The following is a 25,245-nucleotide window of genomic DNA, read 5'->3' on the forward strand; positions in this document are numbered from 1 at the left end:
TATGGTACCTAAAACAATGTAAATGCTATGAAGATAGCTGTTACACTGTATAGTTTATGGAATAATGGTTTTTAATAAGTCAATGCAAAACAAAAGTTCATTACTACTTTTTTTTCTCAATTGAGTCCAAGAATGCAACACCTGTGCTTATTATGCATGGTCAATTGAATTATTTTCTTTAAAAACATACCCTTTAAATACAAAAAAACACTGAATTTAAAGAAAGTTTTAGAACGTAGCCTATCCCCAACTTGTGGAATACTGATCTTAAAGATTCCTGAAACTACAGATGGAGGACTTTTACTGTGTTCAGAGCTGTAACAGTATGTTCCCAATGTAACATTTCTTAAATTGCTTAAACCACCAACTATCTAAATAATATCAAAGTAATAGCCAACTATACATCTAATTATTCTTTATTTATTATTATCAATGCCCATTTCTACCAGGTGTTGAGAATGTAATGATGGTAAGGAACCTATAGTACAATTTGGAAAGTGCAGAATTCAATTCACAGTAGAAATTACCTTAAGGGCTGGGGGATTTAGCTCAGCAGCATAAGCGCCTGCCTGGCAAGCACAAGGTTGTAAGTTTGCTCCCTGGTGCCACAAAAAAAAAAAAAAAAAAAAAAAAAAAGAAAGGAAGAAAAGAAATTACCTTAAAATGCCAATTACCTTTTTAAACTTTTTTAACTGTGCTGGGAATTGAGCCTGAGGTCTTGTATATGCTAAGTACATGCTTTACTACTGTGGTACATCACTAGGCAATAAGAGCATCTCATTAAAATTTATGAATGAATTTGAAATAAATACAAAATCTTATGAGAAAAAATAGTTTTATAAAGCATAAATCCAGAAAGGCAAGTTCATAAGTGAGTACTGACAGCAGTGGCTTCCCAGTGGTTACTTGTTAATGTTGAGGACCTTGAAATTTCATGCTAATAGTTCAGTGTGACCAGGATACAGCACACTAAGCCAGGGTTCCATATAGGGGTAGGTCAGACTGGACTCAACCACACAAAGCCAGCACAAAAAAAAAAACATTTGGAAAAATCTCACTCCAGACAAAGACACAATACTTGCTTTTAGCTTTTGATGAAAGTGAAATAAACTCTTCCCCAAACAATTCATAAATACAATGGAGCCCTTAGTTTAGAGGAAAGAATCTGAATTATTGTTGGGCACTTAAAATTCCAGGTATCTGGATATCTGGCAGAAGGTACCTAGCAGAAAAAAATACCAGTGCAAATGTGAAAATACAAAGAAATAAAAGAATATATTTAAAGTAAGTGATTTTTTAAATGACCAGACATTTTGAAAAATTACAGAAAGTTACTTTTGGAAGATTAGATTTTTGAAATTGAAAAATATACAATAGAACTAGAACTTCAAAGGTCATATTAGACAAAGAAAGCACAAATTGGTGGACCATACAATAGAAATGAAAAGATTGCTCAGAAAGCAACCCAGAAAGAAAAATAGAAGGTAGCACACAGTACGAGCTTCTTAGCAATTTATACATGGTGTGTTTTCACTTGTAATTTTCACAACACTCTCACGAAGTAGATGCTGTTATTTCCCCATTTTACAAAAAAGGACAGAGGCACAGAGTTCAAAGTTCTACAGCTCAAAGTTTTACAGCTGCAAAGAGGTAGAGCCAGGTATCCTACCCAGAGCCTGGCTTCAGTTTTGCATCTTATCAACGGTGCCATGGTCCTGTCAAGAAATGGAAATCACAAAAAGGAAGCAGAGGTGCAAGCTGAATTTGCTAGAATAAATGATAAAGAGAGAGAAAACTAAGATGATTTTTTGAGAAATGATAGCTGAGAATTTTGATGAAAAGCATCAATCATCAGATTCAGTAAGGTCAAAAAGGCTCAAAGCAGAATGAGTAAAAAGATTGTTCCAAGACAACAGAGTGAAACAGCAGTAGTCTAAAGAAAAAGAAATGCTGATCATAAAGGCAGCTCGTCAGAGACCCCGATAAAGAAAATCTCTGTAAGACAGAAGTGGTTTCTCACAAGCAGTGTGGAGGCCAGGAGACACTAGGCTGTGATCTTAGCCAAAATCAGTAAGTATAACCATCCACCTAGGATGGGTACCCAGCAGGTTGTTTGTCAAGAATGTGGGCAAAGCCTGTTATGCAATCACAGAATAGTATCAGTCCATCCTCACTGAAGCTGTCTGTGGACAATATATTTAATAGACAAGTTACAGAATAAATTGTAAAGGAAAAATGTTACTCAAAGAACTGCAAATATATGGGTAAATCTAAATAAATATTTTATAAATTCACAGTAATAACATCTAATTTAGAGGGCTAAAATACAGTATTAAAACACTGGACAAATAATTGTGCAACATGGAAGGGAGTTTTGTTGTTGTTGTTGAACATGTCCTGAGATGTGTACATTGTTTAGAAAGACTGTTCAACTCCAGAATCATTAAAGTAATATGAAAATTCATATTTGGTAGATCTAAAGGAACAAAAATAAAGCATATTGTTTCTTATCTAGGAAGGCTAGAAAATCAAGAAAAATCAGATCCGTTAATTCAAAAAAAAAGAAAATGAAGGAGATAAAAAAGGAAAAAGTAAGAGAAAGAAGGAAAGAAGCAGCAGGAAGGGAAAGGCAGGGGAATGAACCCTGCAAAACCATACCCAGAAAGAGAAAATTAAAAAGTAGTGACTAGCTCACACTTTATTAATAAATAATCTGTGGACCAAATTCTAAGTGCTTTTTAAACAGAGTATTTGACTTTGTTTCAAACTCAGGAGTTCACTGTTTAAGAAATGCAAAGTAAAACCACACTGAGATTCCATCTCACTCCAGAAAGAATAGCCAGGATCAAGAAAACTACCAACAACAAATGCTGGAGAGGCTGCGGGAGTGGGGACGGGGGTGGGGGGACATGAAAGCATAAACAGCTGTTTTGAAGAGAATGAGAGACTTTATGGCAGCCACTGCTGATTTTCCTATTGTCTGGTCTGAAGGCCTATAATGCCTTCATTACTCTGTTCTGATCAATTTTATACTATTTTGTTGCATACGAATTCATTGTGTGTGAAGATATAGACACCTACTTAGAAGAAAACAAGAGATGTTATGGTAGCCACTGTAGATCTCCTGCTGTCTTGCTTTAAAATCTGTGTCACTTACATTGCTTTCTTTTGGTCTGCTTTGTTCTGTTTTGTTTTTACCCTCTTTAAAATTAAAAAAAAAAAAAACATCATAAATACAAAGACCTAGAAAGTTCATAATAAAAAATACATTAGAAACTACACCTGGCAAATACTAACAAAAAAGACAGATAAACAAAGGAAAGCCCTTGGTATATCTCTACTGTCCTTACAAAGCAGGCCTTAAAACTCAAGACAACTGCTATTTTAGGACAGGTAAAGCTTGCTCTGAAGAGATGGAAGCTATGGAAAATTCTTCTCAGAAAGGTCAGGGGAATAATTGAAAGAAGTTTCAGGGAAGATGAAGAAAACAACAAACATTTGACTAATGTTTCCTGAGCATCTGCCTGATCCTTGCCCTAATTTAGGGAATGTATTTGCATTTTTATCATTATGACAACTCTACAATATGAATTACTGCCTTCAGGTTAAACAGTTTGTCGAAAGGCTCATGGGTGGCTGCATTTGGCAAGTACTTAATTCTTTAAAAAAACTATTTAACATTTATCTGAAATTCAAATTTCATAGGAAGTCTTTTATTTTTATTTTCTAAGTCTTTAACTCTAGTAGGGAATGAGATAAATAGGATAGAGCTGAGCTGTGAACTGAGATATAATGGCACTTGCCAAAGCTTTTCCTTGGGTCGTGGAACAAGTTTTTCTTCTATTTCTCTCCTGACAAGATAGGAAAAATATTCATAAACTGTCTTCTTCCATATTCCATTTGCAGCACCTGGAAGCCTAGTTTTTCTTGCTGCTTCACAGTATATCCTGATATTTATTACCCTGAAGTGAGCAAATAGAACTCCTAAGAGAATATTCTGTACCTGAGTGCCCTACAACAGGACAGTGCTATGCATCATGGAGTCTAGGTTTACTTTGCATTATAAGCCAATGACACAAATCCTATACAGCTGGAGAAATGAAGCATGCAAGCTGATATTAATCAAATAGTTACCAGGGTAGATGAGTTATAAGCTAAACTTGGTGGCAAGAAGAAAGCATAGATTGGACTCTTCTGCTAGAAAAGCAAGATACTGCCCAAAGGTAAATTAAAGACTGAAAAATTTGATGATGTGATTTCAATCCCATCATATATATATATATATATATATATATATATATATATATATATAATAACACATTTGTGGAATTATTGCAGGAGCTTCTGTATCTATCCATAGAAACAGGTAGGAGCTGGGCTTACAGTAAAAATGAACATATAAACTGTAAGATTGGAAGATTATATTAATTAATTTGCTTGAAAACTACCGTATTTAACTATAAATTGTAATGTACATATGTTTCAGTTACCCATGTATGTTGGTATTTGATTTCCACACCGAAGATGAGCAGATTTTAACAGAAAATTCTTCCTGATAGAGCAATGGCATAACACTTGGTCAGAGAGGTTCAGAGTGAATATTTCTGATATACCTCACCTCTTCTTTTGCACCCACAAACCACAGGGGAGGCTGTCTGTCTTCAGTTGGGGCATTTATGCTATCCTTGTGAAAGAGGGATCTATAAAAAAGGGAGCTTGGAGGCTGGATATGCATTAATCTTCCAACGTTTTGACACTGAATTCCAATTTCCTCATTCCCTTGCACTTCTTAATTTTTCAAAAAGTTGAGATGTAACAAAATACACTGTACATGAAATTTATTGTGCTCATGCATCTTCCTTTGGTGACCAGCTCAAGGACCTTCTTATGCCCAAGACAATCCATCAGTTCAATAATTTATTAAAATCAAGGCATAGGGAGTAGTGTCAAGGACTAGAGTTTAACTGACTGTATCTGTGTAACTGAGAAGTTGTTCAGTTTCTCACAGCTTCAGTTTAGCTGGCAGGATGGATTCTTTAAGGAATAATGAAAAGAAAAGGCCACACATGGTGCATAGCACAACACAGGCAACTGCTAGATTGGGCCTCTGGCCTCTGAAGCTCCAGCTGTCACTATACAGGATTACAGAAGCAAACAGCATGAAAGACTGTCCTGACTTCCTGTCAAGCTCGAAAACAGCAGTTTATTAAAAAGCAAATAAATAGGCCCATGAACAAGCAAAAATCTATAAAATTTATTTTTGTGTACTCTGATTACTTATATCTATAATTTGTACATATTCATTCATTCAAACTGTCTTTAAATATCTAGAAGGTTTTTAAAAATCCACATTGATTGGGATTTCTGGTAACTCAAACTCTAGATTTAAGAGTATACAAACTAGAATCCAAGAACCAAATTCCATTTGTTGCCTGATTTTACAAATAACATTTTACTAGATCACAGTTAAAGTCATTTGATCTATGACTGCTTTCTTGTTTCCTTGAGAATCGTGTAGGACAGATTATATATATACATGCAATATGGACAGAGAAGGGGAGAAAGTGTCACAGACACAGACAGAAAGAGACACAGAGAGAAACACACACACAAGATAGGGACGGTCTAGTCTCCAAGATCAAAAAATACATTCTTTTGATTCTTTATCAAATAAATCAATCCTTGACTGTAGATCAAAGTATTTTTTCTGTTGTAAGTAAAGTAGAAGGCAATTCATTTCTTTCTTCTAAGTGGTGATAATTCATTTGGAAGCTTTTGCTGAGAAAAATCAGCTACAGTTGGCTTCAAATTTACTTTATTTAGATCATGTACCTGTAAGATTGTTGGAGTAACAGAAACTTTGTTGAACACAGTAATTGCTCAATAAATGTTCAATACTTCAAAAACTTAAAGAATGTGTTTTTTTCTGACTGCATTTGCTTCAGTTTGAATATGATAAAAAGAAAAGGCCGAGACTCTGGCAAGATCACTCTAAGGCCATAATAAGATGAAATCAAACAAAATTCTTACATAATTTTGTCCAACCATAGTCTAAAACAAAGTTTCTTGGACATCTATTAGATAGCAAATTTCCCATTTTTCGGTTAAAATCAGTAATTGTTATTGCTTTAATTAACCATAAACGTGTCTGCTTTCTGGGCACATCCAATAGAGTGAACACTTACTTGGTCACCAACCAAACCCCCAAACCCCTAGTGGATTGTTTGTAGCACCCTCTAACTAAGATCCTCATGGTTCCCCTTGGTGTGAGTTGTCCCTTCTTGCAATAAGTAATCAACCTCATGTGTTCAAATACTGGTGTCTTCTAATGAATGTCACTGAAACGTGGAACATTGAGATGATAGTTTTGGTTTGATTGTACTTGCGGGTATTAAAATAACTAATAGCAGTGCAATGGTGGCAGGAGAGAAACAATACTTACTATTGAATAATACTGTGTCCTAGGCACTTTCATATTTTATTTCTTTTACTGTTTCCTCAGTGACAATAAATGCATTTCCTTATTTATTTAGGTGTTTAAGCTTACCCACTAATGTTTACAAGCTGATGAACATTGACAAATTACTTCTCCCACAGATCTTTAATCACACATATCCAGACAGTGTAAGCATAAGAACTAGCATGAGGTTAAATTGAACTAACATTAATGTACATTGCCATTATATCAATCACATAATAAAACAAATGATCAAGCATCGAAAAATTAAGTTACACAACACAAGAGGCACAGAAAATATTAGATGCCTTTTCAGTTCATTAGTATAAACCTACTTCTTTTTTATTTGGTTTTAAAAAACGTTGATAAGGGAAGGAAAAAAATCACACTTCAAACAAAATAATTTGGGAAACAACTGTATATATGTATGGAAAAATTACAAAAATATCAGAAGTGCTTATGATTAAGATTTTTTAACTACAATAACAAAGCATTTGTCCATTTAAAAATATTTACTAAGGAGTATAGTCTACATGTTCGTCACAAAACAAAGGTAACATCTTACTAAAAATATTTAATAGCCCCTGTTTCTTTGGATTATTACAATTCTCATTCATTAGATATCATGATCTCTTTTCCTTACAAAGATGCTGAGGTTTGATGGAGCTCACGATGGCCACACATCTGGGATTGAGCAGGCTTGTCTGCTTCGTGGGGGTAAACAATAGCAAAGAATCACCTCTGTCTTCTTATAAAGAAAGTGTAAGTAATACAAACTGACTAGCCTAGACTTCCCTAAAATATATAACTCCTGTACATATCACAAATGCTGGGATGCAAAAGTCATCTTTCTGGATGTGTTAGAAAAGCTCCTTTCCTCTTTCTTTTGGATATACAACCTCAAAGAGTTGGATCATTGGAGTTAGCACTTAATATACAAGGCAGAGAATACAGACTGAAAAAGAACCGGCCATCTACCCGCTAGCCTTCAAGATTCTCCAGGAAATACCCAAAGGTTCAGCATAGCCCCTGGATCATAATTCATGTTAAGTCCTTAAATTTGGTGCTGATAACAAATGATTTGGGTGATTCTGATATAAATTTACCTGGAGATTCTCACTGTTAAACTAACAGACTAAGAGATCAAAAGAACATGCACTGCCAATTACTGTTAAACAAAGAAACAAAGCCTTCACTACATATATTTGTAATCATCTAATAGATTATCTAATAATTGTAATTATCTGATAAATTATCTAATTATCTCACACTGACATTGTCCCTATGCAACTTAATGAACTCTAAAGATTGGGCAGTATTCATAGCTGCTTTGCATGGTCAGCCAAAATGTTAGGGTCATTTCTTCTTCAAAATAATCCGTCACAGTCCTGGCACTCCTGCCTACTACAGCCAGTGGCCCAGTGATAACAAAAATAAGACGAGTATGTTTCACGATCTATCCACAGTACCCACAGGTCTTAAACTAAGACCTGATTTACATTAAAAAAAATTCTCCAGTAAGCTGCTTTTGAAGATATTTTGTATGATTAACTCCTCAGAGACAATAGTACACTTCAGAGAAAATACAATCTACAAAGAGCAAACAGGACATTTTACAACAAGCGAGGCTTTCCAAGGTAACTTCTAAGAGGAAATATCCATAGGCATCATCACCATGGAAACAGCAGGGACAACTACTGTGGTTCCCTAAGTCCCAGGACTTACTGTCCTATGTATAAAGAGAGATCCAAACTGCCTTTCTGTGCAACTGCCCTCATGGCTCTTTCCCACCCTGCCCCTTTTGCTTTGCACTATTTTTTCTTTGCAATATAACCTGCATTTATTTTCACAATGCTTTTTTTGATCTCTACTGAATTCTTTTCACCAAGAACCCAGAGACCAAGAAACACTCCTGCCAGCCTGCTAACAACACTACTGAATCTGACGGTCAGATTCCTTGCAGTTTGTCCAAATTTTACCCACACATCAAGACTCAGAGTCTTCTGGTGGATCCATTTTTCCTTCCCCCAATCTTTACTGAGTTCCTTCCTCCACAGTTCTCAGTGTCTGCCCTTGACTGCTCATGCCTGGGGATTTGGGACTTTCAGAACTGACTCTCCTGATGTGCAAGACTAGCCAGGAATCTTGAGGTTTCATTGCCAAATTTATGACATAAAGAAAAACTGCTGTCAAACCTATCAGGGACAAAGCTCTCCCGTAATAACCCAACTCATTGGTTCTTCTGGAAAGCAATATGCATTCTTGATAAAAAGGTTTAAAATTTATAGTTTTCAGAAGTCTTACTCGTATTAAGACCTAATCTAGAAAATCAGCTGCAAAACTCACTACCCACTCAGCCACTTGGTTAATATTTACTAGACTTTTTTCATATTTATACCCCTGAAGTTATACTAATAAACATTAGCCTGACAAAGATTATCTGACTTATTTTTATAAATGTTTTTGCCAAGGGCAAAGATTTGAGATGGCTTGTTCTAGAATCTTTTTCCAAGAAGAAAATTTGACACTAAACTTGATATTTCTCTTCTTTAAAAACTATAGCACATTTAGCAATGTACAATTTTCATAATGATGCATGATGTATACATTTGTTTCACATATACAAATTGTGCTCTTCCAACAAGATTATTATCTCCTGGAATTCAGGGATTACAAAATTTTTTAGTATGTTTATTTATTCATCTATACATGTATACATGTATCTATATAACTACACCTTAAAGAATAACGCAGATATAATAACCTCTGTTTTACTATTAAACTTCATTTTTTTCTGAAAACTCAATTTTTAAAAAAGCAATGCATTTTTGTTAAATTTGCTTTATGGAAAGATATTTTAGATAGGCCAATTCTACAACTTCTCTTAATAGAGTTGTACATAGGATAAATTACATATACATGGAATATGAGTTTAATAAAAGAAAAATGAGAAATAGAGTCTCAAATAAATGTGATAATTATCATAATTTTTTCAAAATTTTCATCTCATATCTAAATGTCTATGCTAAGTCACTGCATAGAATAAAGACCAAACTCAGGCCTGCAGCCACTCCCCATAGACTGCAAAGACATGACAACCAAGAGATCAGGCTTCTATTAGAATCAGCTCTGGTTCAAGGCAGTGGCAGTGTGGCTGCCACTCTGCTGAATGACAAGATGAGCACAATTGTATTCACTTATATCAGGCGTCTTTGTGCTGGATCTGATGGTGTGGAGTCCCATGAAGGAAAATGAGGTGGTTATATTGCAGGCATCCATCATGATACTTTGAAGGAAATCATTTACAACATCTGCCTGCAGAGCAGCAGGTTGGAGAATTGTGGGAGATAATACATAAAAAGCATCCAATGGGGTATTCTCAGACCAGATTCTAATTTTTCCAGACCAGATATGGCTAGAAAACGGGAAATATGGTTAATATTTTTCGTGAGATTCTGAGAAGACAAACAAAAATTTGTTCTTATACAAAAGAACAAATATTACAATGACTCATTTATACAGGGGACTAAGGTAAGTCTAGAGACTGAAAATAGAACAGAGAATTCCAGGGTCCCGAGAAATGAGAAAATGGAAGTGGTTGCTTAATATATTAAGTTTCATTGTGGAATGGTAACAACACTCTGGAAATGAGTGATGATAGCAATCCAAAACAAAATGAATGCACTAAACTATATGCAAAAAAGTTTGAAATAGTAAGTTTTATGTGCAAGGTATGATCAAAATACATGCTGAATGCTTAAGTCTTAAGAGCTTGTTACAGTAAAGGACACATTATCATTCATCTTCTTCAAAATCATTTTGGAGAAAATGACATCTTAATAGGTAATACTGATTTAGTATCATCTTGTTTTGAGGTCTCATCTAGCTTTTGTCCTTCTGTCTCCAATGGTCTAAATAGGTTGTATCTTACTGGATTTTATTATGTACGATAGTATAAGCAAAAACCTTTTAAAGACAAGGAGATTATACAGAAACCATTGTTCATTTTCTGTTAGTCGATTCTAAATACTCTGTAATGCTGTCATTCTCTTAAATGGTTTTACATTGTTTTGATATACTTAATGCTACAGTATACGAAGTTGTACTCAAGGATTTCAAGGAAAGAGACAATATGGTAACTACTTTTAGGTCAGGATTATCTGGTGGTGAAACACTATTCTGCTTAAATGGTTATGTTTTGATTTGTGCTGTTTCGTTGTTATGCCCTCTTTTATCTCAATCTCCACTCCATTATTTACTTTTTTATTTTTATCCTTTTAATTAAAGGAAAAAAATAGCAGGATATATTATAGTAACCCACTTTGACTTTCCATTACCTTGATTTAAAGCCATGTATTACTCTCACCATCTGGTTTTTAACTGATGTTCCCCTATTCTGTTTTGCTGGATAGTATCAGGTTCGAAAATTTAGGCATCAGCTGTGAAGATAATGAGATTCATTATAACGCCCATTCTCGTTGACTTTTATCTACTTTTGAAGACCTACAATGTCTCCAATGTTTTGGTTTTGTCGGTTTTATTCTTTACTGTTTTGTTCAATTGTATTATAACTAACGATACAGGCAATTCTATTAGAGATAGCGGGAGGCATTATGGTAACCATTGTTGATCACCTTGTATTATGTTTTCACATTATCTATTATGTCCACCCTTTTGACTTGACCGATTCTGTTCTGTTATGTCACATTTGGTTTTACTCTCTTCCAAAAAAGTAATAAGAACCGTGGGAGCAATGAAACCCAAAATGTGTAATAGTCATTGTACAAAAGAGAGGAAAAGAAAGTGCTCTAAACTATATAACTGCATGTATATTTAAGTGTATAAGATAGAAAATGATATCACAGAGTTTTATTGGATCATTGAACAGAACTGTTTGTAGTATCATTGATGGAATGTCCACTTTACAAGCTTTAATTTTGTGACTTGGACAATTATTTCTAAGATGACAATATGTAATCCATTAACTAGTGATTTCCTACTGTTCATTTTTTTTTCTGCAAATCTGTATAACTTGTACCCTTTCTCTGCTTTTTTTTTCTTTTCTCCTTAAATAAAATTTAAAAAATAAATAAATAAATAAATAAATAAAGAATTAAAGTAACCTACTGGATAAACAATGACATAAAACAGCGTATGTGAGGAGACTAAACAAAGCTAACTGTCTCAGTATACAGCTAGTTTTGCAGAAGTCAACTGATGGATTAATGATAACGACTAGGAAAAAAAAAAAAAGGTGGCAAAAACCCTGGAATCAAGAAGAACAAAAAATATAGCACTGGGGTTGAGACACAGGACTTAAAAGAAACAAGGCACATGGAAAAATTTCTGGAAGGCCTCATTTGGCAATGAGTTAGGTTAAGATTGGTGAAACTACACAGGGAACATGCTCTGGGACACTCTTCTATGCTGGGAAGGATGTGGCCTTTAACCCTGCTCACCATATCAATCCATTGTAAACTGGGTCAATTCAATGAACAACAATGTGTATGACAATACAATAAAGATTCAGAATTCTGAAAAAAAAAAAAAATCATCCCTCTCACTTTGAAAACACCCCATCATTCTAGCCTTTGCCGAAGCAGTTCTTGTAGTCCTTTCTTGTGAGCATCTTTAGGTGCAGTCCTGGCTGCATCAACGTCCTGAAACAATTCAAAATGTGTCCTTTCATGGTCATTTTGACTTTGAAGAAAAGCCAGAGTTGTATAGAGCTAGACCCTGAGCATAAAACTTTTAGAACCCTTACTTTACTCTCAATGGCCCTCAGCAGCAGGATTCATTATAGTTTTGGTGATATCTTATAAAGAAAGACACTCATGAAAATGACTTTGAGAACAGCTTCAGAAATGTTAAGGACAGGGGTCGGGGATACAGCTCAGCAGGCCCAAGCACCTGCCTGGCAAGCATGAGGTTGTGAGTTCGATCCCTAGTAACAAAACAACATATAAATAAATAAGAAAGAACACAGTAAGAAATAGGATAAGTGTATTTGAACCAAGAGAGTGTTTTGAGGGAGGTTCATGATAATGGGTCTTTTACTGTAGCAAATTGAATCATGCACTATATTTTTTATCATTTCATATTTTGCAGCAAAATTAATAAAAAGGGGGACAAAAAAGAACTTTGTCTTCAGAATGGACCCTTCCTTAAGGAAGAGAGTATAATTTTGGTGAGCCTTCAGTGGTGGAATGGATGCTGAATGCCATTTGTAATGCTGGTGCTCCTTTAGACTTAGATAGACCCCCTTTCTACAGAATGGACCTTTTTTGTCAGAGATGACTGTGACATGAGCTTGTGTTTGACATCCTGCAGCTGAGACTTCACATATAAGGGTGGTGGGGTAAATCCTGAAATCTAGTGAGTAAAGGCCAGAAGGAGAGAGGACTCCTGGGCAGAAATCTGTAGCCAGGGCTACAGATGGAAGATGAGCCCTCTAGGAAGAAGCACTGATACCTCTAGAAGCTTCTGTGATTTTGAGTTTTGTATTCTTTATTACATTGCAGTTATTTTTCAGCTGTCTTCAGGCCCTCAACATAGTACAAAGTCCAGCAAGCTGCAGCCCATGAGGGAGACTTGATTTAATAAATAGTGTATTTGTCTGATCCTAAAAATGCCTATTAATTATGGATTATCAGTGGCTCTTTTCTCACCCTAACTGTAAAGCTGATTAGTTGCAACAAAGACTGTGTGGCTCCTAAAACCTAAAATATCTACGATATGGTCCTTTAAGAAGTTTGCAGGAAAAAATTTGTTACAGACGTTGGTTAGTGGTGTTCGAGAGAGAACACAAGGCACATTGGCCATCTAATACAGTAAAGTTCCAAGACAGGTTCAGAAGTCATCAGGAGGGAGGCAGCATTCAAGACAGGAATCAGAGTAAGAGTGACACCAGTTTCCCATCCTGGATCTGCAGAATCCACAACACTGCCCAGGGAGTTTCTGAAATCTTCAGGGAGGGACTCAGCTTCCTGTCACCACCTCAGCGAGAGCCCGGACCATGAGTTATATTTGGGTTCTGTATCTGACAGTTTTGGTCTTTAGACTATATCTGAGACTAATCTCCATCTGAAAGAGACTCAGGCCTATATCCTCAGTATAACCACTAATCCTGTGAACAAAACATGCTATCTAATACAGAGGATACTCCATGGACTCTTGGGACAAGTTCATTCCAAAATAAATGCTACATTTCTATTTCCCCCAGAAGCTTCTGGGTCAAGGGCTAGGGGTTGAAGAGGTGGGATTCTTTTAAGAGGTCACTGGACACCAGATGCATATAGGACTTTGCAGGATTTTTATTAATATTTCACAAAGTTTTAAAATCTTAACATTGAAATTTCTCCAAAGAAGTAAAGAAGCCATAAACTAGCTACTGCAGATTTTCTTTTTATTTTTTAATGGGCTTACTCCTCACAAGAGAAAATACATTATCTTGCTCTGTGAGGAACCTGGTAAATCCCAGACTCTGAGTGTGGCATCCTCAGTGAGGCACAGCACAGAGTTTAGTTTGAACTTCTTTAGCTGGGAGTGACATGGTACCCTTGATTCTATGTGGTCAGACTTTTGGGTTGTACACAAATTTCTACAATTTTTTTTTTTTTTTGCAGGTGCACATCTTCCTACTGATTCAGAGATGGAAAAGCTCAGACACTGAAGGCAATTAACAAAACTTTACTTTGTAGTTACCCAGCCTAGAAAGTAGGTTACCAGTAGCTTTGTAAGACAGCTCTCTCATGTGAGTCAAATTCAACAAATGTCGCTTTTTCAAAAGTGGCTTAATCCTCAGGAACTGCAATCTTCAGTTAACCAAGTATTCTGAAATCACTGTTACATCCAAATTCGAAAAGAAAGGTCATCTTTGAACCCAGCAATCACAATTTTTTGAACCTTTGGAGTTCTAGGCTTTCAGTATCTTTGATACATAATCTTAGTGTCTTTATCTTTGTATTCATTTACATATCTATTTCAAAGGTGTTGGATACTTACTGTGTTCCAAATAGTGTTCTAGAATACAAAGGTGGGAAAGGCACGGATCCTTAAGCAGGTCACATCTTTGTGAAAATGACTCTGCTTTTATTTTGTTAAATTTTGATTGTCATGAAAAATACCACTGACCTCCAAAATTAGGTAGAATGATAAAAAAAATCTGGCAAACATTGTGGCATAATTTATGAGCTAGCTTTGAAAGCAATTTGCCAAATAATATTTTGAAAGTATTTGACAATGAAGTTTTTCTCAACATTATTTGAAGGTCATCACTGCCTTTCATTTATCCTAACATTTTTTAAAAAATATGTTGATACATTATTTTGGTTACAACATCCACATTTCTTGTAGTGCTTGCACAAAGGATTATACATCAACAAACATTTCATAGGTACACTTTAGAAATCAGCGCGTCCTGTATGTTTCACCATAGATTTGTGACCAGTTTGAAAATATGATGAAATCTGTGTATGTTTCTCCAATTTACACACACACACACACACACACACACACACACACACATTTACATACACTCAAACTGAGAGTTGAGCAGCTCTGACTTGTTCTTTGATTTTACAGAATTGAAAATCATTGCATAGAACAGCAATTGGAAAATAATGGCCCCTAAACCAAATTTGGGTCACTTCTTAATTTTGTTCATTCAGTGTGTGAACGAAGAATGAGTTTTCTATTTTTAATTGATTGCATTTTTAGAAGTTGTGTATCTACGTATCATCTGCAGTATTATTCCTTACCCTGCAACATCTGAAATATTTGCTATCTAACCTTTTAGACACTCTTGTCAAACTTTTGTGCTAAGGTGGTGAGCTAATAGTACTCAAGATATTCTCCTAGTTACTAACAAGAGGACTAGCATTCCTGTCACCTGATTGCTCATCCATATATCTTCCGATTACTCCTGCTGATTGATTAACATACAAAGTGATTGATTCATTGATATTGGTTTAACCCCAATATGAATGAAAATGCAGTTATAAAACAAGATTTCTTAATAAATAATTTTTCAGATAAATAATTACAGAGTTGTGTAAAAAGCTGAAGTTTGGCAAATTCAGTGACATCAAAAATCATTCTCTAAGGAAATAAGTTCTAAGATTCATGTTATGTGATCAATGACTTTAAATTTTGCATTATATTTCACCCCACATAAAGTACGCTAATTCCTATAAATACAAAAATAACAATATAACAGGAATTTTACTTAAGGTACAATTGTTTGAACAAATGTTCTTAATTTTCATGTGAATTTTAAAAGGCATTTTCAGATTCTTCCTGTTATGCAGTACTTTAGAAATGGAATGGAAAGAATCATAATACCCACTATTTCCTGTGCTATTTTGACTACACTTCTTCAGATGTTTCTCAGTGCACCGTCTGGAAGAGAAGGACAATTCTTTTTATGGGGGAAGAGCAGTAAATAAGTGTGCTTTTTAGGGTAAGCACATCTGAGCGTGCTGCAATTGCAACCCGCTGACTGGCTCAGCACACCCACCTTCTGCAGTCCACAGGCCCAGCCTTTGCACTTACCTTGAAGAGCTCAGCTTCTCGGCGGTAGACACTGGCTACCTTTCCGACTTCCAGAAAGGATTCTTTTGAAACTCAGGGCTGCTGTGGCCCTGGGATGTTCTGCGTGATTTCATTCAGCCCTGGAGGGCTGGGCAGACAGGAGGAAGCTGAAGCGTTCCAAGTTCCTCTAAGTGTCAACGGATTGTAAAACCTCAAAACCACTCCGGCCCACTAGCTCAGGAAGACCTTGTGAAGACCAGATTGCAAAATGACACAAGGCCAAACATCAAGAAATATTTATAAAGGTTTTGCCACCATGCTGAGTCAAATATTTAATTGAGTTAAATACTGTATAACATGAGGGGATAGTGTTATTATTTTTAAAATGGGAGATTAATTGTGTATATTTGTGTATTTGTGCATTTTTTACAGAATTATGTTTTACTGCATTTGGTGACCTGGAATTTCTTTCTTTTAATTTTGGTGGTTAGCAATTATTAAGTAAGTTATGTCCAAAGTCTTCTCTCTCTCTCTCTCTCTCTCTCTCTCTCTCTCTCTCTCCGCCCCTTTTAGTTTTCAGATATGGTTTTCCTAAATCACTAAATTCCTCAGGCTGGTTAGAACTTTCAGTCCTCCTGTCTCAGCCTCCCAGCATGCACCACCAAGTCCAGCCTGAGCTTTATTAGTACGCAGTTCTGACCAAAATACAACACTATAATCATGCCATTTAATTAGAATTAAGAGGACATTTGACAGCAGAGTGTATTAAAATGGCAGAGGAGGGACAGTTCATTTGTTGACAGCTCCACTTTAACATTCATCCTGTTCTCTAACAAACAGCTGGGCAGGCAGTCATAAAGACACAACGTAAGTATTGAAAGGAAAGAAAGTTCCTCAAACTCTTTTTACTTGCTTGCCATTTTACGTCAGTATTGTGAATTAGTACTTTATAAATGTTATAATTATCTTGTAAATCACTTAATATTGTCTAGAAACATGTTAGTTACAAATCTTAGCTCATTAGACATACACTATGATTCAGTCCCACCGTAAAGCTCTCTTTGGACGTATCTAATGCACACTCTACCTGGCATTTTAAAAAGAAATACTGAGAGCTGGAAGAAGGGTGGGAGGGGAACAGGAAGTAAGAAGAACTAAAATGTGCCATTTACAGGGCTGGGGATTTAGCTCAGCGGCATCAGCACCTACCTTGCAAGCAGGCAGTTGTGAGTTCGATCCCTGGTACCAATAAAAACAAAACAAAACAAACAAACAGACAAAAAAGATCCCACCAAAATGTGCCATTTACATGCACCAACTCCCACAATGAATATAATCATTATGTACTACAGACATGTGCTAATAAAAATTTTTTAAGAAATTACGGAAGCATCAAGTTGATACTCATCTTAGGTTCTGTCTTCAGCACCCTAAATACAACTATAATTTTTGTAACTTCTGGTAATCTCTAGTCTCCTTTGCAATGCAGGAATACTAATATTTTAGGCTAAATTTTTATAGTTTTTAGTTAAGACTCACATTTCTCATTCCAAACATAAAGCAACGAGTGAGTGGTGCTGACTGTGATTTTTTAGTTTTAAAGGAAGGACTTCCCTCAAGAAAGGTTTCAATTTCAGCAGATGTGGGATGTTTTTGCTATGTGTGTGTCACATGAGTAAAAATTTTATGTGTTTCCAAATAACTCATGCTAGAGGGATTCCAAATAATTTTAGTAATTGTAGAAAAGATTTTTTTCAGACAAACTCTTTTGCCAACTACAGCTAAAAATATTGAAGAGGAAAAAAACCCTATTTGTTCAGAGGCTGTAGGAAACTGCCCACAGAGTAAGAATTGAAGAAATAAATCTTCTAGGCAAAAAGAAGCACAGAAAGGTGAATCTGATTTTCAGCTGTGCTTTTTTATTGAAGCACTGTGAATCTGTAGATTTGCACGTTACCGTGGAGGAGAGGAGAAAGAAAACCAGATATGGGGGTCTAAGACCCCTCAAAGAGAAAGATACAGAGTCCAGAAACTTAATAAGAGTCCAGAAATCCCCAAGGAAATGATGTCTTTATAATGATCTCAAGCTTTCATTTACATCTCTGAAAAACCCTTTGGCATTACCCATTCTTGCCAGTTTCTGAAGAAGTTCCTCTGAAGGAGGAAGTCTTCTTCCTTGAGTGTCATTTTTTATACTGTCATGGCTGTCTCCATGTTCTGAATCAATTCAAAACATTACCTTTCCTGGTCGTTTTGATTATAGAGTCAAAAGCCACAGGGTGCCATGTCTGATGAGGAAAGTGGATAAAGAAACACTGTCACTTTGATGTGAGCCTGCCTTTCCATTGCATAGCAGTAATATTCACAGCACTGCTGGTCACATCTTACACAGATCCTCCTGAGAGAGGACCTCCAGAAGTGCTCCAGAAAGCATCAAGAAGAATGAGATAAATGTATGTTAGAAGCGAATCCATATATTTTGAGAGGGATGGTAGTAATAACATTTTTTTAACTGAGATGTTTGTCATATTTTTTAAAATTTTCCCTTGTAATCTAATAACAATGCTAAATTCTCTATTCTGGAAGTATACCTAGCTCTATTTTGAAATACAAAATGCATGTAGAAGAAGGATATTGAAAAACACCAAGTAAGTTATTTTCTACATGGGACAACAAACTTCTCTTGTATGAAACTGCATAAATGCCCCCAGTAAAATTCCTCTGCTTCCTTTGTTCAGAGAGACTTTGATTTAAGATCATTCTCCTGTCCTCTTTATTTGCTATAAGTAATAAACTGTTCTTTTTTTGTGGGGGAGAGGGGGTACTCATGACCTTTCACTTGCCAAGCAGGAGCTCATGCTCACACCACTGAGCCAAATTCTCGGCAGTTTTTTGGTTTTTGGTTTTTCTTTTCTTTTTTTATCTCCAAGATTTGCTGATTGGCTTTCACTCACCAGGGCTGAATGTCTTGAGTTCTATTAACAAAACCATGAAGATAAACAGAATACGGAAACAAATGTCTAAGGAGCTATGGAATCGATAGACTTTAATTTCATTTTAATTTTAAAATGAAAACAACAAAAACGATACACAATTTCAAAACAACGTAATAGATTAACAATGGTTAATACATTGCACATTGTTACTGTCAGAGAATTTGTTCAGGTTAAAATACATAGGCATGAAAAAATTATTAAACAATGAAAGCACAAACTGTCTTTTTGACCAACTAACAAGATTAACAGGGTAACTCGTGTGTGTGTGTGTGTGTGTGTGTGTGTGTGTGTGTGTGTGTGTAATTTCCCCTTCTTTCTTTTCTCCTTTCCCCATCCCAGCTGTTCTTTCCATGTGAGCAATTTCTTCCCTTTCACTTTCAGAATATCTATTGTACATGGTGAATTCTTATTTATTCTTTCTGTTTTTTACATAGGGAAGCAATGGGATATTAACACATGTGAGTCTGATTTATGTCCCTCATGAGTATGATCTCAAGTTGTACCCAATTATCTCCCAAAACCTCCAGTTCAAAAAAGCAAATAGAGAGAGATGGTGATGTCTGTGATGCGCACTCTGTCGTGGTGACAAGAGGCTGGCGACAGCTGAAGAGACTTTGGGCAGGTAGCTTGGGCTCTTGCAGTCTGGCTCTTAAGACAGCACCCTCAATCCCTCAGATTGCGGTGGCTTTCCTGGGCGTGTTGTGTCTGCAGCGGTCAGCACTCTTCTCCAAGCCTTTGACCCCACTGCAGGAAGAGGTGGAGCCCTGCTGCAGCAGACTGAACTCTCTAGTTCGCTGTGCAGACCGTGAACTTTGCGCTCTGGGTGAAGCCAGAGAATGGGAAAGAAGGAAGCTGATCTCTATGAGGATGAGCACGATGAAGAGGGTATGCTGCTTATACAAGATTTGGAAGATCTGTGGGAGCAGGCATTCCTAAAGTTCAAACCTGGAGGTAGCATGACAGAAGGTGTTAAAAAGATGATTGAACCTCATGGCACTGGAAGCCAGAAGAAACCTTGTCCTGTTAGAGAGAACCGTGGAGATGTGGACGCTTGGTTGCTGCCCCAGGCAGAGTGACAGCCAGGGGAGACCCTCCAGGACACAGCTGAGCAAACACTGGGCACTCTCTCCAAAAACAACATGGAAGCCAAGTTCCCAGGAAACGCACCCTGTGTCCACTACAAGCTCAAGTTTCCCCGGGCATTGCCAACAGAAAGTAAGCCTGAGGCCAAAGTATGTGCTACCATACTTTGCCATTGGTCATCCAAGAAATGCAGATTCAAACAACACTAAGATTCCATCTTGGATGGACCATTAAATGAAGATTTTCCCATGCTGAGAAGAAGGGCCATCATGTGTGGGTCAGTGAAGAGGAGCTGGGTGATTGCTTAAAACCAAAATACTTGATCCAGGTTAGGAAATTTCTTTTGGACAGCTGATGGACTGAGCAGCCTATGGATGATGCTCGCACAAGTTCTACCTCAATAATTTTTGTGTGGTTTCCATACATTTGCAGGGGATGTTGGGCAGCAAACTAAATTTGAAGAATTAAATGAATCTGTCCTGAAACAAAAATTAAAAATATCTTGAGTTTATCCTTTTTCATATCTGAGTATACTCTGTGGTATAAAATGACATAAATTTTTAAAATCATTTCTTGGTTGATGAACATTTCAGTTGTTTCTAAGATTTAGCTATTACAAATTATGCTGCTATAATCATGAGTGCACATAGATTGCTGTGATATGATGTGTTCAATTCTTCTAGAAAAATGTCCAAAAGAGGAATCGTAAATGGGACCTCCTATCCCATTTTTTAGAGGAATCTCCTCACTGATTTCCACAGTGGCTATACCAGTCTACATTCCCACTAACAGTAGAGAAGGGTTCTTTTCGCCACATCCCCACCAGCATTTCTTACTAGGTGATTTCTTGATGATGCCCATTCTTCTGGGGTAAGATGGAATCTTAGTGTTGTTTGAATCTGCATTTCTTGGATGACCAGTGATGTTAAACTTTTTTTCCACATATTTCTTTGTCATTTGTATTTCTTTTTATGAGAAGTGTATGTTCATTTCAGATACCCGTTTCTGCACTGGGTCTTTTGCTGATTTTTTTCAATTCTTTGTACAGTCTGGATAGAAGTCCTTTGTGTAAGAGCCAGTTAGTTAATTTTTTTTCCCATTCTGTGGTTGTCTTTTTATTCAGCTGGTGATGTCTTTTGATGTGCAAAAACTTTTCAATCAGATAAGATCTCAGCTGTTGATTCTTTGAAGTACTTCCTATATAGTTTGGGTTTTGTTCATGAATTCTTGGTGGATTTTAAGTAACTATAATTAGTAATTTGAAGGAAGCATATAAAATAAGAGAATTTTCTGCAGGAATTTATTTTTAAGAACTCCAATGGAAATTTTGAAAAAGAAAAATAACTGACACTTAATATTCAGTAATTATGGAGCATTGAAAGAGTGGATACAGACTGTGAGAGCAAAGGGACAACAGGAGAAATAGGAGACTGGAAAACAGAGATTTTTTAAAAGTATAAAAATCACAAAATCTCATAAAAGATAAAAAAACACAGGGGAAAAGATTGATACATCTATACTTGAGGTACACAAAGAGCAAAGAGAACTTAGTAAAAGAAATATTTAAAGATCAATCAGTGAAAAATATTCCACTACTAAAATTTACTTAAACTCAAGGAACATCATTGACCTCAAACAGGACAGTAACAAAGGAAAAAGCTTTGCTGAAAACCAAAAGTGACCGAAAATAACAAATATAAGACCAACTTCAAGGTGTAAAAAAAAAAAACCTTGAAATGGGTTACCCAACAGTAAGATGCAAACAAACTTCCTAACCCACAGCGATGGAACCCAAAGGAAATGGAGCAGAATCTTAACAATGAAAGAAAATAACTGCCAACTTATATTTTATCCAATGGAAATTCCATTATCTTCAAAACCCAATAATACCATTTGAAGTAACGCAAACCAGTGATAATATGAGTCCTACCAAATGGGAGAAATGGTACGCGGAACAGTCTGGCGAGAGCAAAGTGATCCAAAAAGGAAACCACAACTTCAGGTAGCCCTGAAGAACAATGAGAGCGTCTGCAAGTGGGGACACCTGAGAAAACATCCGAGGTGCAGGGCAGCATCGGTGCCGATGCCTAACAGGGCTTCACTATAGGCAGAGTCAAAAGATGCATGAGCCGTGCAGGACACATCTTGGGAAAGAAGCTGGTGGAATTAAAGTGTTCCAAAACTCCTCGGAGGCAGGAAGACTGCTAATTTATGGAAGTCCTTAATCAATCAGTAATGCTCACTACAACCTCTGGGATGGTCATTAAAAGTATAACAAAGTAACAATGAATTAGCAAGACCAACCAGCAAAAAAGAAAGAAAATGTATCAGCCCCCAGATAGGCCAAAAAGTAAGAGAAAATGATACATAGAATGGGTCAGCAAGTAGAAAACGGAGTAAAAAGGTAAATTTAAAAGTCAAATGTAATAGTATGTAAGTGCTCTGAACAGTCAAAAACAAAGCGTTTCAGGCTAAAATAGTTGAAAAAAACCTATGTTCAATTCTGATTAAAAGAGACACACCAAAAATGTAGCAATACAAAAAATTAAAGCAAAAGAATGAAAATTAAAGGTCATGAGAAATTATTTTTAAAAAGTGGCTATGTAAGATGTGCCTTTGTTTGTGTGTGCATGCACGTGCAAGCACATCACAAAAATTAGACACTGAAGCCAAAAAAATCACTGTGACTTACAAGGAAAGTTTCATTAAAATCAGAGTCAGTCTTGCCAGGACATTACAATTCTGAATATTTTGTACTGAATAATGTTGTTTCAAAATATACTAGGCCACATAATGTACCACTAAAAAAGATGTGAGCAAATCCATTTTCAGTGAGGGAGTTCAACAAATATCTTTCAATAACTGATAGAACAAGCCCCCAGAAACTCATAAACAAATAAAAGAATACAAAATTTAAACCTATTCATATTAGCATGAAAACAGTGTGAGCACCTAGGAATAAATTTAAGTGATAGGCGAGTATTCAAAGTAAATGATGTAAAATATTGAAAGAAATTAAAGATCTCAATAAACAGAAAACTATACCTTGCTTTCAGAGAAAAATAGTTAATGTCTCTGAAAATGTTAGGTCTCTCCAAAATTACCCACTGTCCATGCATTTCTAATAAAAATTCCAACTGTTTGGTTTGTTTGTTTATTTGAAATTTACAAGCTGTGTCAAACTTTTATATGGTTATGTAAGGATCTAATATATCCAAGGTAATGAAAGGAAAATATTTGAATGATTAAGTTATCATACATCAAGATTAGTTTTAAAGCTAAAATAATTAAGATGGAAAGGTCTTGGCACATGCTTAGAAAACTGGCCAATAGAACAATGTATAGTCCAGAAGCTGACCCATGCATACACAGACTCTCACTTTACAAAACGTTGGCAACTCTGACCCTTGGGAAGAACACAGAGGTGCAACGTAGGGCAATAAGAGAAAAGGAAAGACACAAAGAAATAGAAAACAAACAAACAAAAAAAAAAAAATAGTGCCAGTCAATAAATAGTGATGGATCAAACCGACATTCCAAGAGTAGAGTTTAATAAACCTCATGATTTAGAAACTGAGAACTGACCAAGGTGATTGGGGTTTTTTGAATCAAATTTCTACTTTTTAGACCTAGTAAATTATTGTTTGCTGGATTTCATCATTTTGTATAAAATAGGGTATAACATAAACAAAATAAAACAATCTTTCTGTATGTGTGAGTTGTATTTCTAGCAAGTGCTTTTATATGACTATTTTACAAATATTACATATTTATGAACTTCCAAAGTTAAATTTTTTTCTCTTTTTTATTATTATTTAAAGAGAAAGAAACAAAAAACATGGAGAAAAAAGGGTATAAATAACACAGAATTACAGAAAAATAAACAATTAAAAATCACTAGTTGATAAGTTACATATTGTCATCTTAGAAATAGTTGTTCAGGTTACAAAATTAAAGTATATAAAGTGACATTCAAATAGTGACACTGCCAACAGTTCTGCACAATGATCCAACAAAAACGTAGTTAAGTAATAGGGTTATCAGTACTACACATTTGATTTTTTTTTATCTTAAAGAGGTAAGAGTAAACATATCAAAACAGAACAAAACAGTTCATAAAGAAACAATTTAAAGAAATACAGATTTCAAAGCAAGTCCCCTGGAGATCTTCACTGTCTATCTTATTGTCTCTAGTTTCTATTAAATTTTTAAATGGGGATAGTGATTCTTAACTTTGTCTTGCACCATAAGCAAAGGTAAATTCTAGATAAGACTGTTGATGTAAATATGAAAAGTAAACTAAGACTTCCAGACAATAATGAAGAAAAATACAAAACTTGTTAAATGACAAACCATGGAGAGGGCAGATATTTGTAACTGACAAAAGACATATCAAATACATATAAATAAGAAAAAGATAATTTAATAAAATTAGTTTATGCAAAATATACAAATAGACCACTTTCAAAGGATTTCCCAAGGAACACATAAAATGCTGCTTAACTAAATAAGGACTGAAGTCAGAAAAACTCACAATACCATGTCTTGGAGAAAATGTGGGGCAAATAGAATTTTTATGTGCTGCTTGAAAGAATGGAAAAATGGTACAAATAAAGCTTTGTATTTGTGGCTGACTGTTCACCTAGGTCCTGATTCAGTAGCTCCATTTTTGGATATACATACTACATAACAAGAATAGGTATAAAAAAGTCAAAAAAGTTGCAAGATTGTAACAACAGTAGGTGTATCAACCTGAATCTAAAAGCATCCTTGATGTGGATCAGCTGTTGGCGTGGGCTGTGTGCAATTGGTCAGCAGCAAAGAAAATGAGTGAAATGAAGCAACCTGGAAAAACACAAATTTCATATTTGAGAAAAACAAGCCAGGCTACAAGGAATTCACTGCGTGGTGATATTCATATACAGTTGAAGTGCTTACTTCAGCAGCATATATACTAAAATTATATGCAGTTTAAGGACAGGCAAATCTTGCCTATGACACTGAAAGCCAAGCAAGGATTAATCACTGGATACAAGTGGAGAGGAAGGCCTGGAACATGGAAAAGTTGGGCTTTCTGCCTTTTAATTGGAGTGCTGGCTACTTAACATAATTTGTACCGTTTTGGTTTGTAAATTTTTGTATCTGTACCATATACACGATATGGCCAAAAATATGTTC

The 25,245-nt window shown here is 35.7% G+C and overlaps 1 protein-coding gene and 1 pseudogene across 6 annotated transcripts in view; one reads left to right on the plus strand and one right to left on the minus strand.

The window, feature by feature from the left end:
* LOC100716365 (probable G-protein coupled receptor 141) overlaps positions 1-16,210 on the minus strand; it is a 58,177-nt gene extending 41,967 nt beyond the window's left edge. For 4 of the 6 annotated variants that reach the window (XM_063233950.1, XM_013152507.3, XM_063233953.1 and 1 more), the window contains exon 1: positions 16,010-16,210. The gene's annotated coding sequence lies outside the window, so the exon portion shown is untranslated. Of the gene's footprint in view, positions 1-15,803; positions 15,857-16,009 lie in introns of all 6 variants that reach the window. The other 2 variants (XM_063233954.1, XM_063233951.1) reach the window with 1 other exon arrangement.
* Positions 16,211-19,464: 3,254 nt separating this feature from the next.
* On the plus strand, positions 19,465-20,422 carry LOC111756910 (large ribosomal subunit protein mL46-like; annotated as a pseudogene).
* The last annotated feature ends 4,823 nt before the right edge of the window (positions 20,423-25,245 follow it).

The sequence above is a fragment of the Cavia porcellus genome, unplaced genomic scaffold (genome assembly GCF_034190915.1).
Source record: "Cavia porcellus strain 051 isolate PalLab524CR breed Dunkin Hartley unplaced genomic scaffold, mCavPor4.1 scaffold_23, whole genome shotgun sequence".
Classification (NCBI taxonomy): domain Eukaryota; kingdom Metazoa; phylum Chordata; class Mammalia; order Rodentia; family Caviidae; genus Cavia; species Cavia porcellus.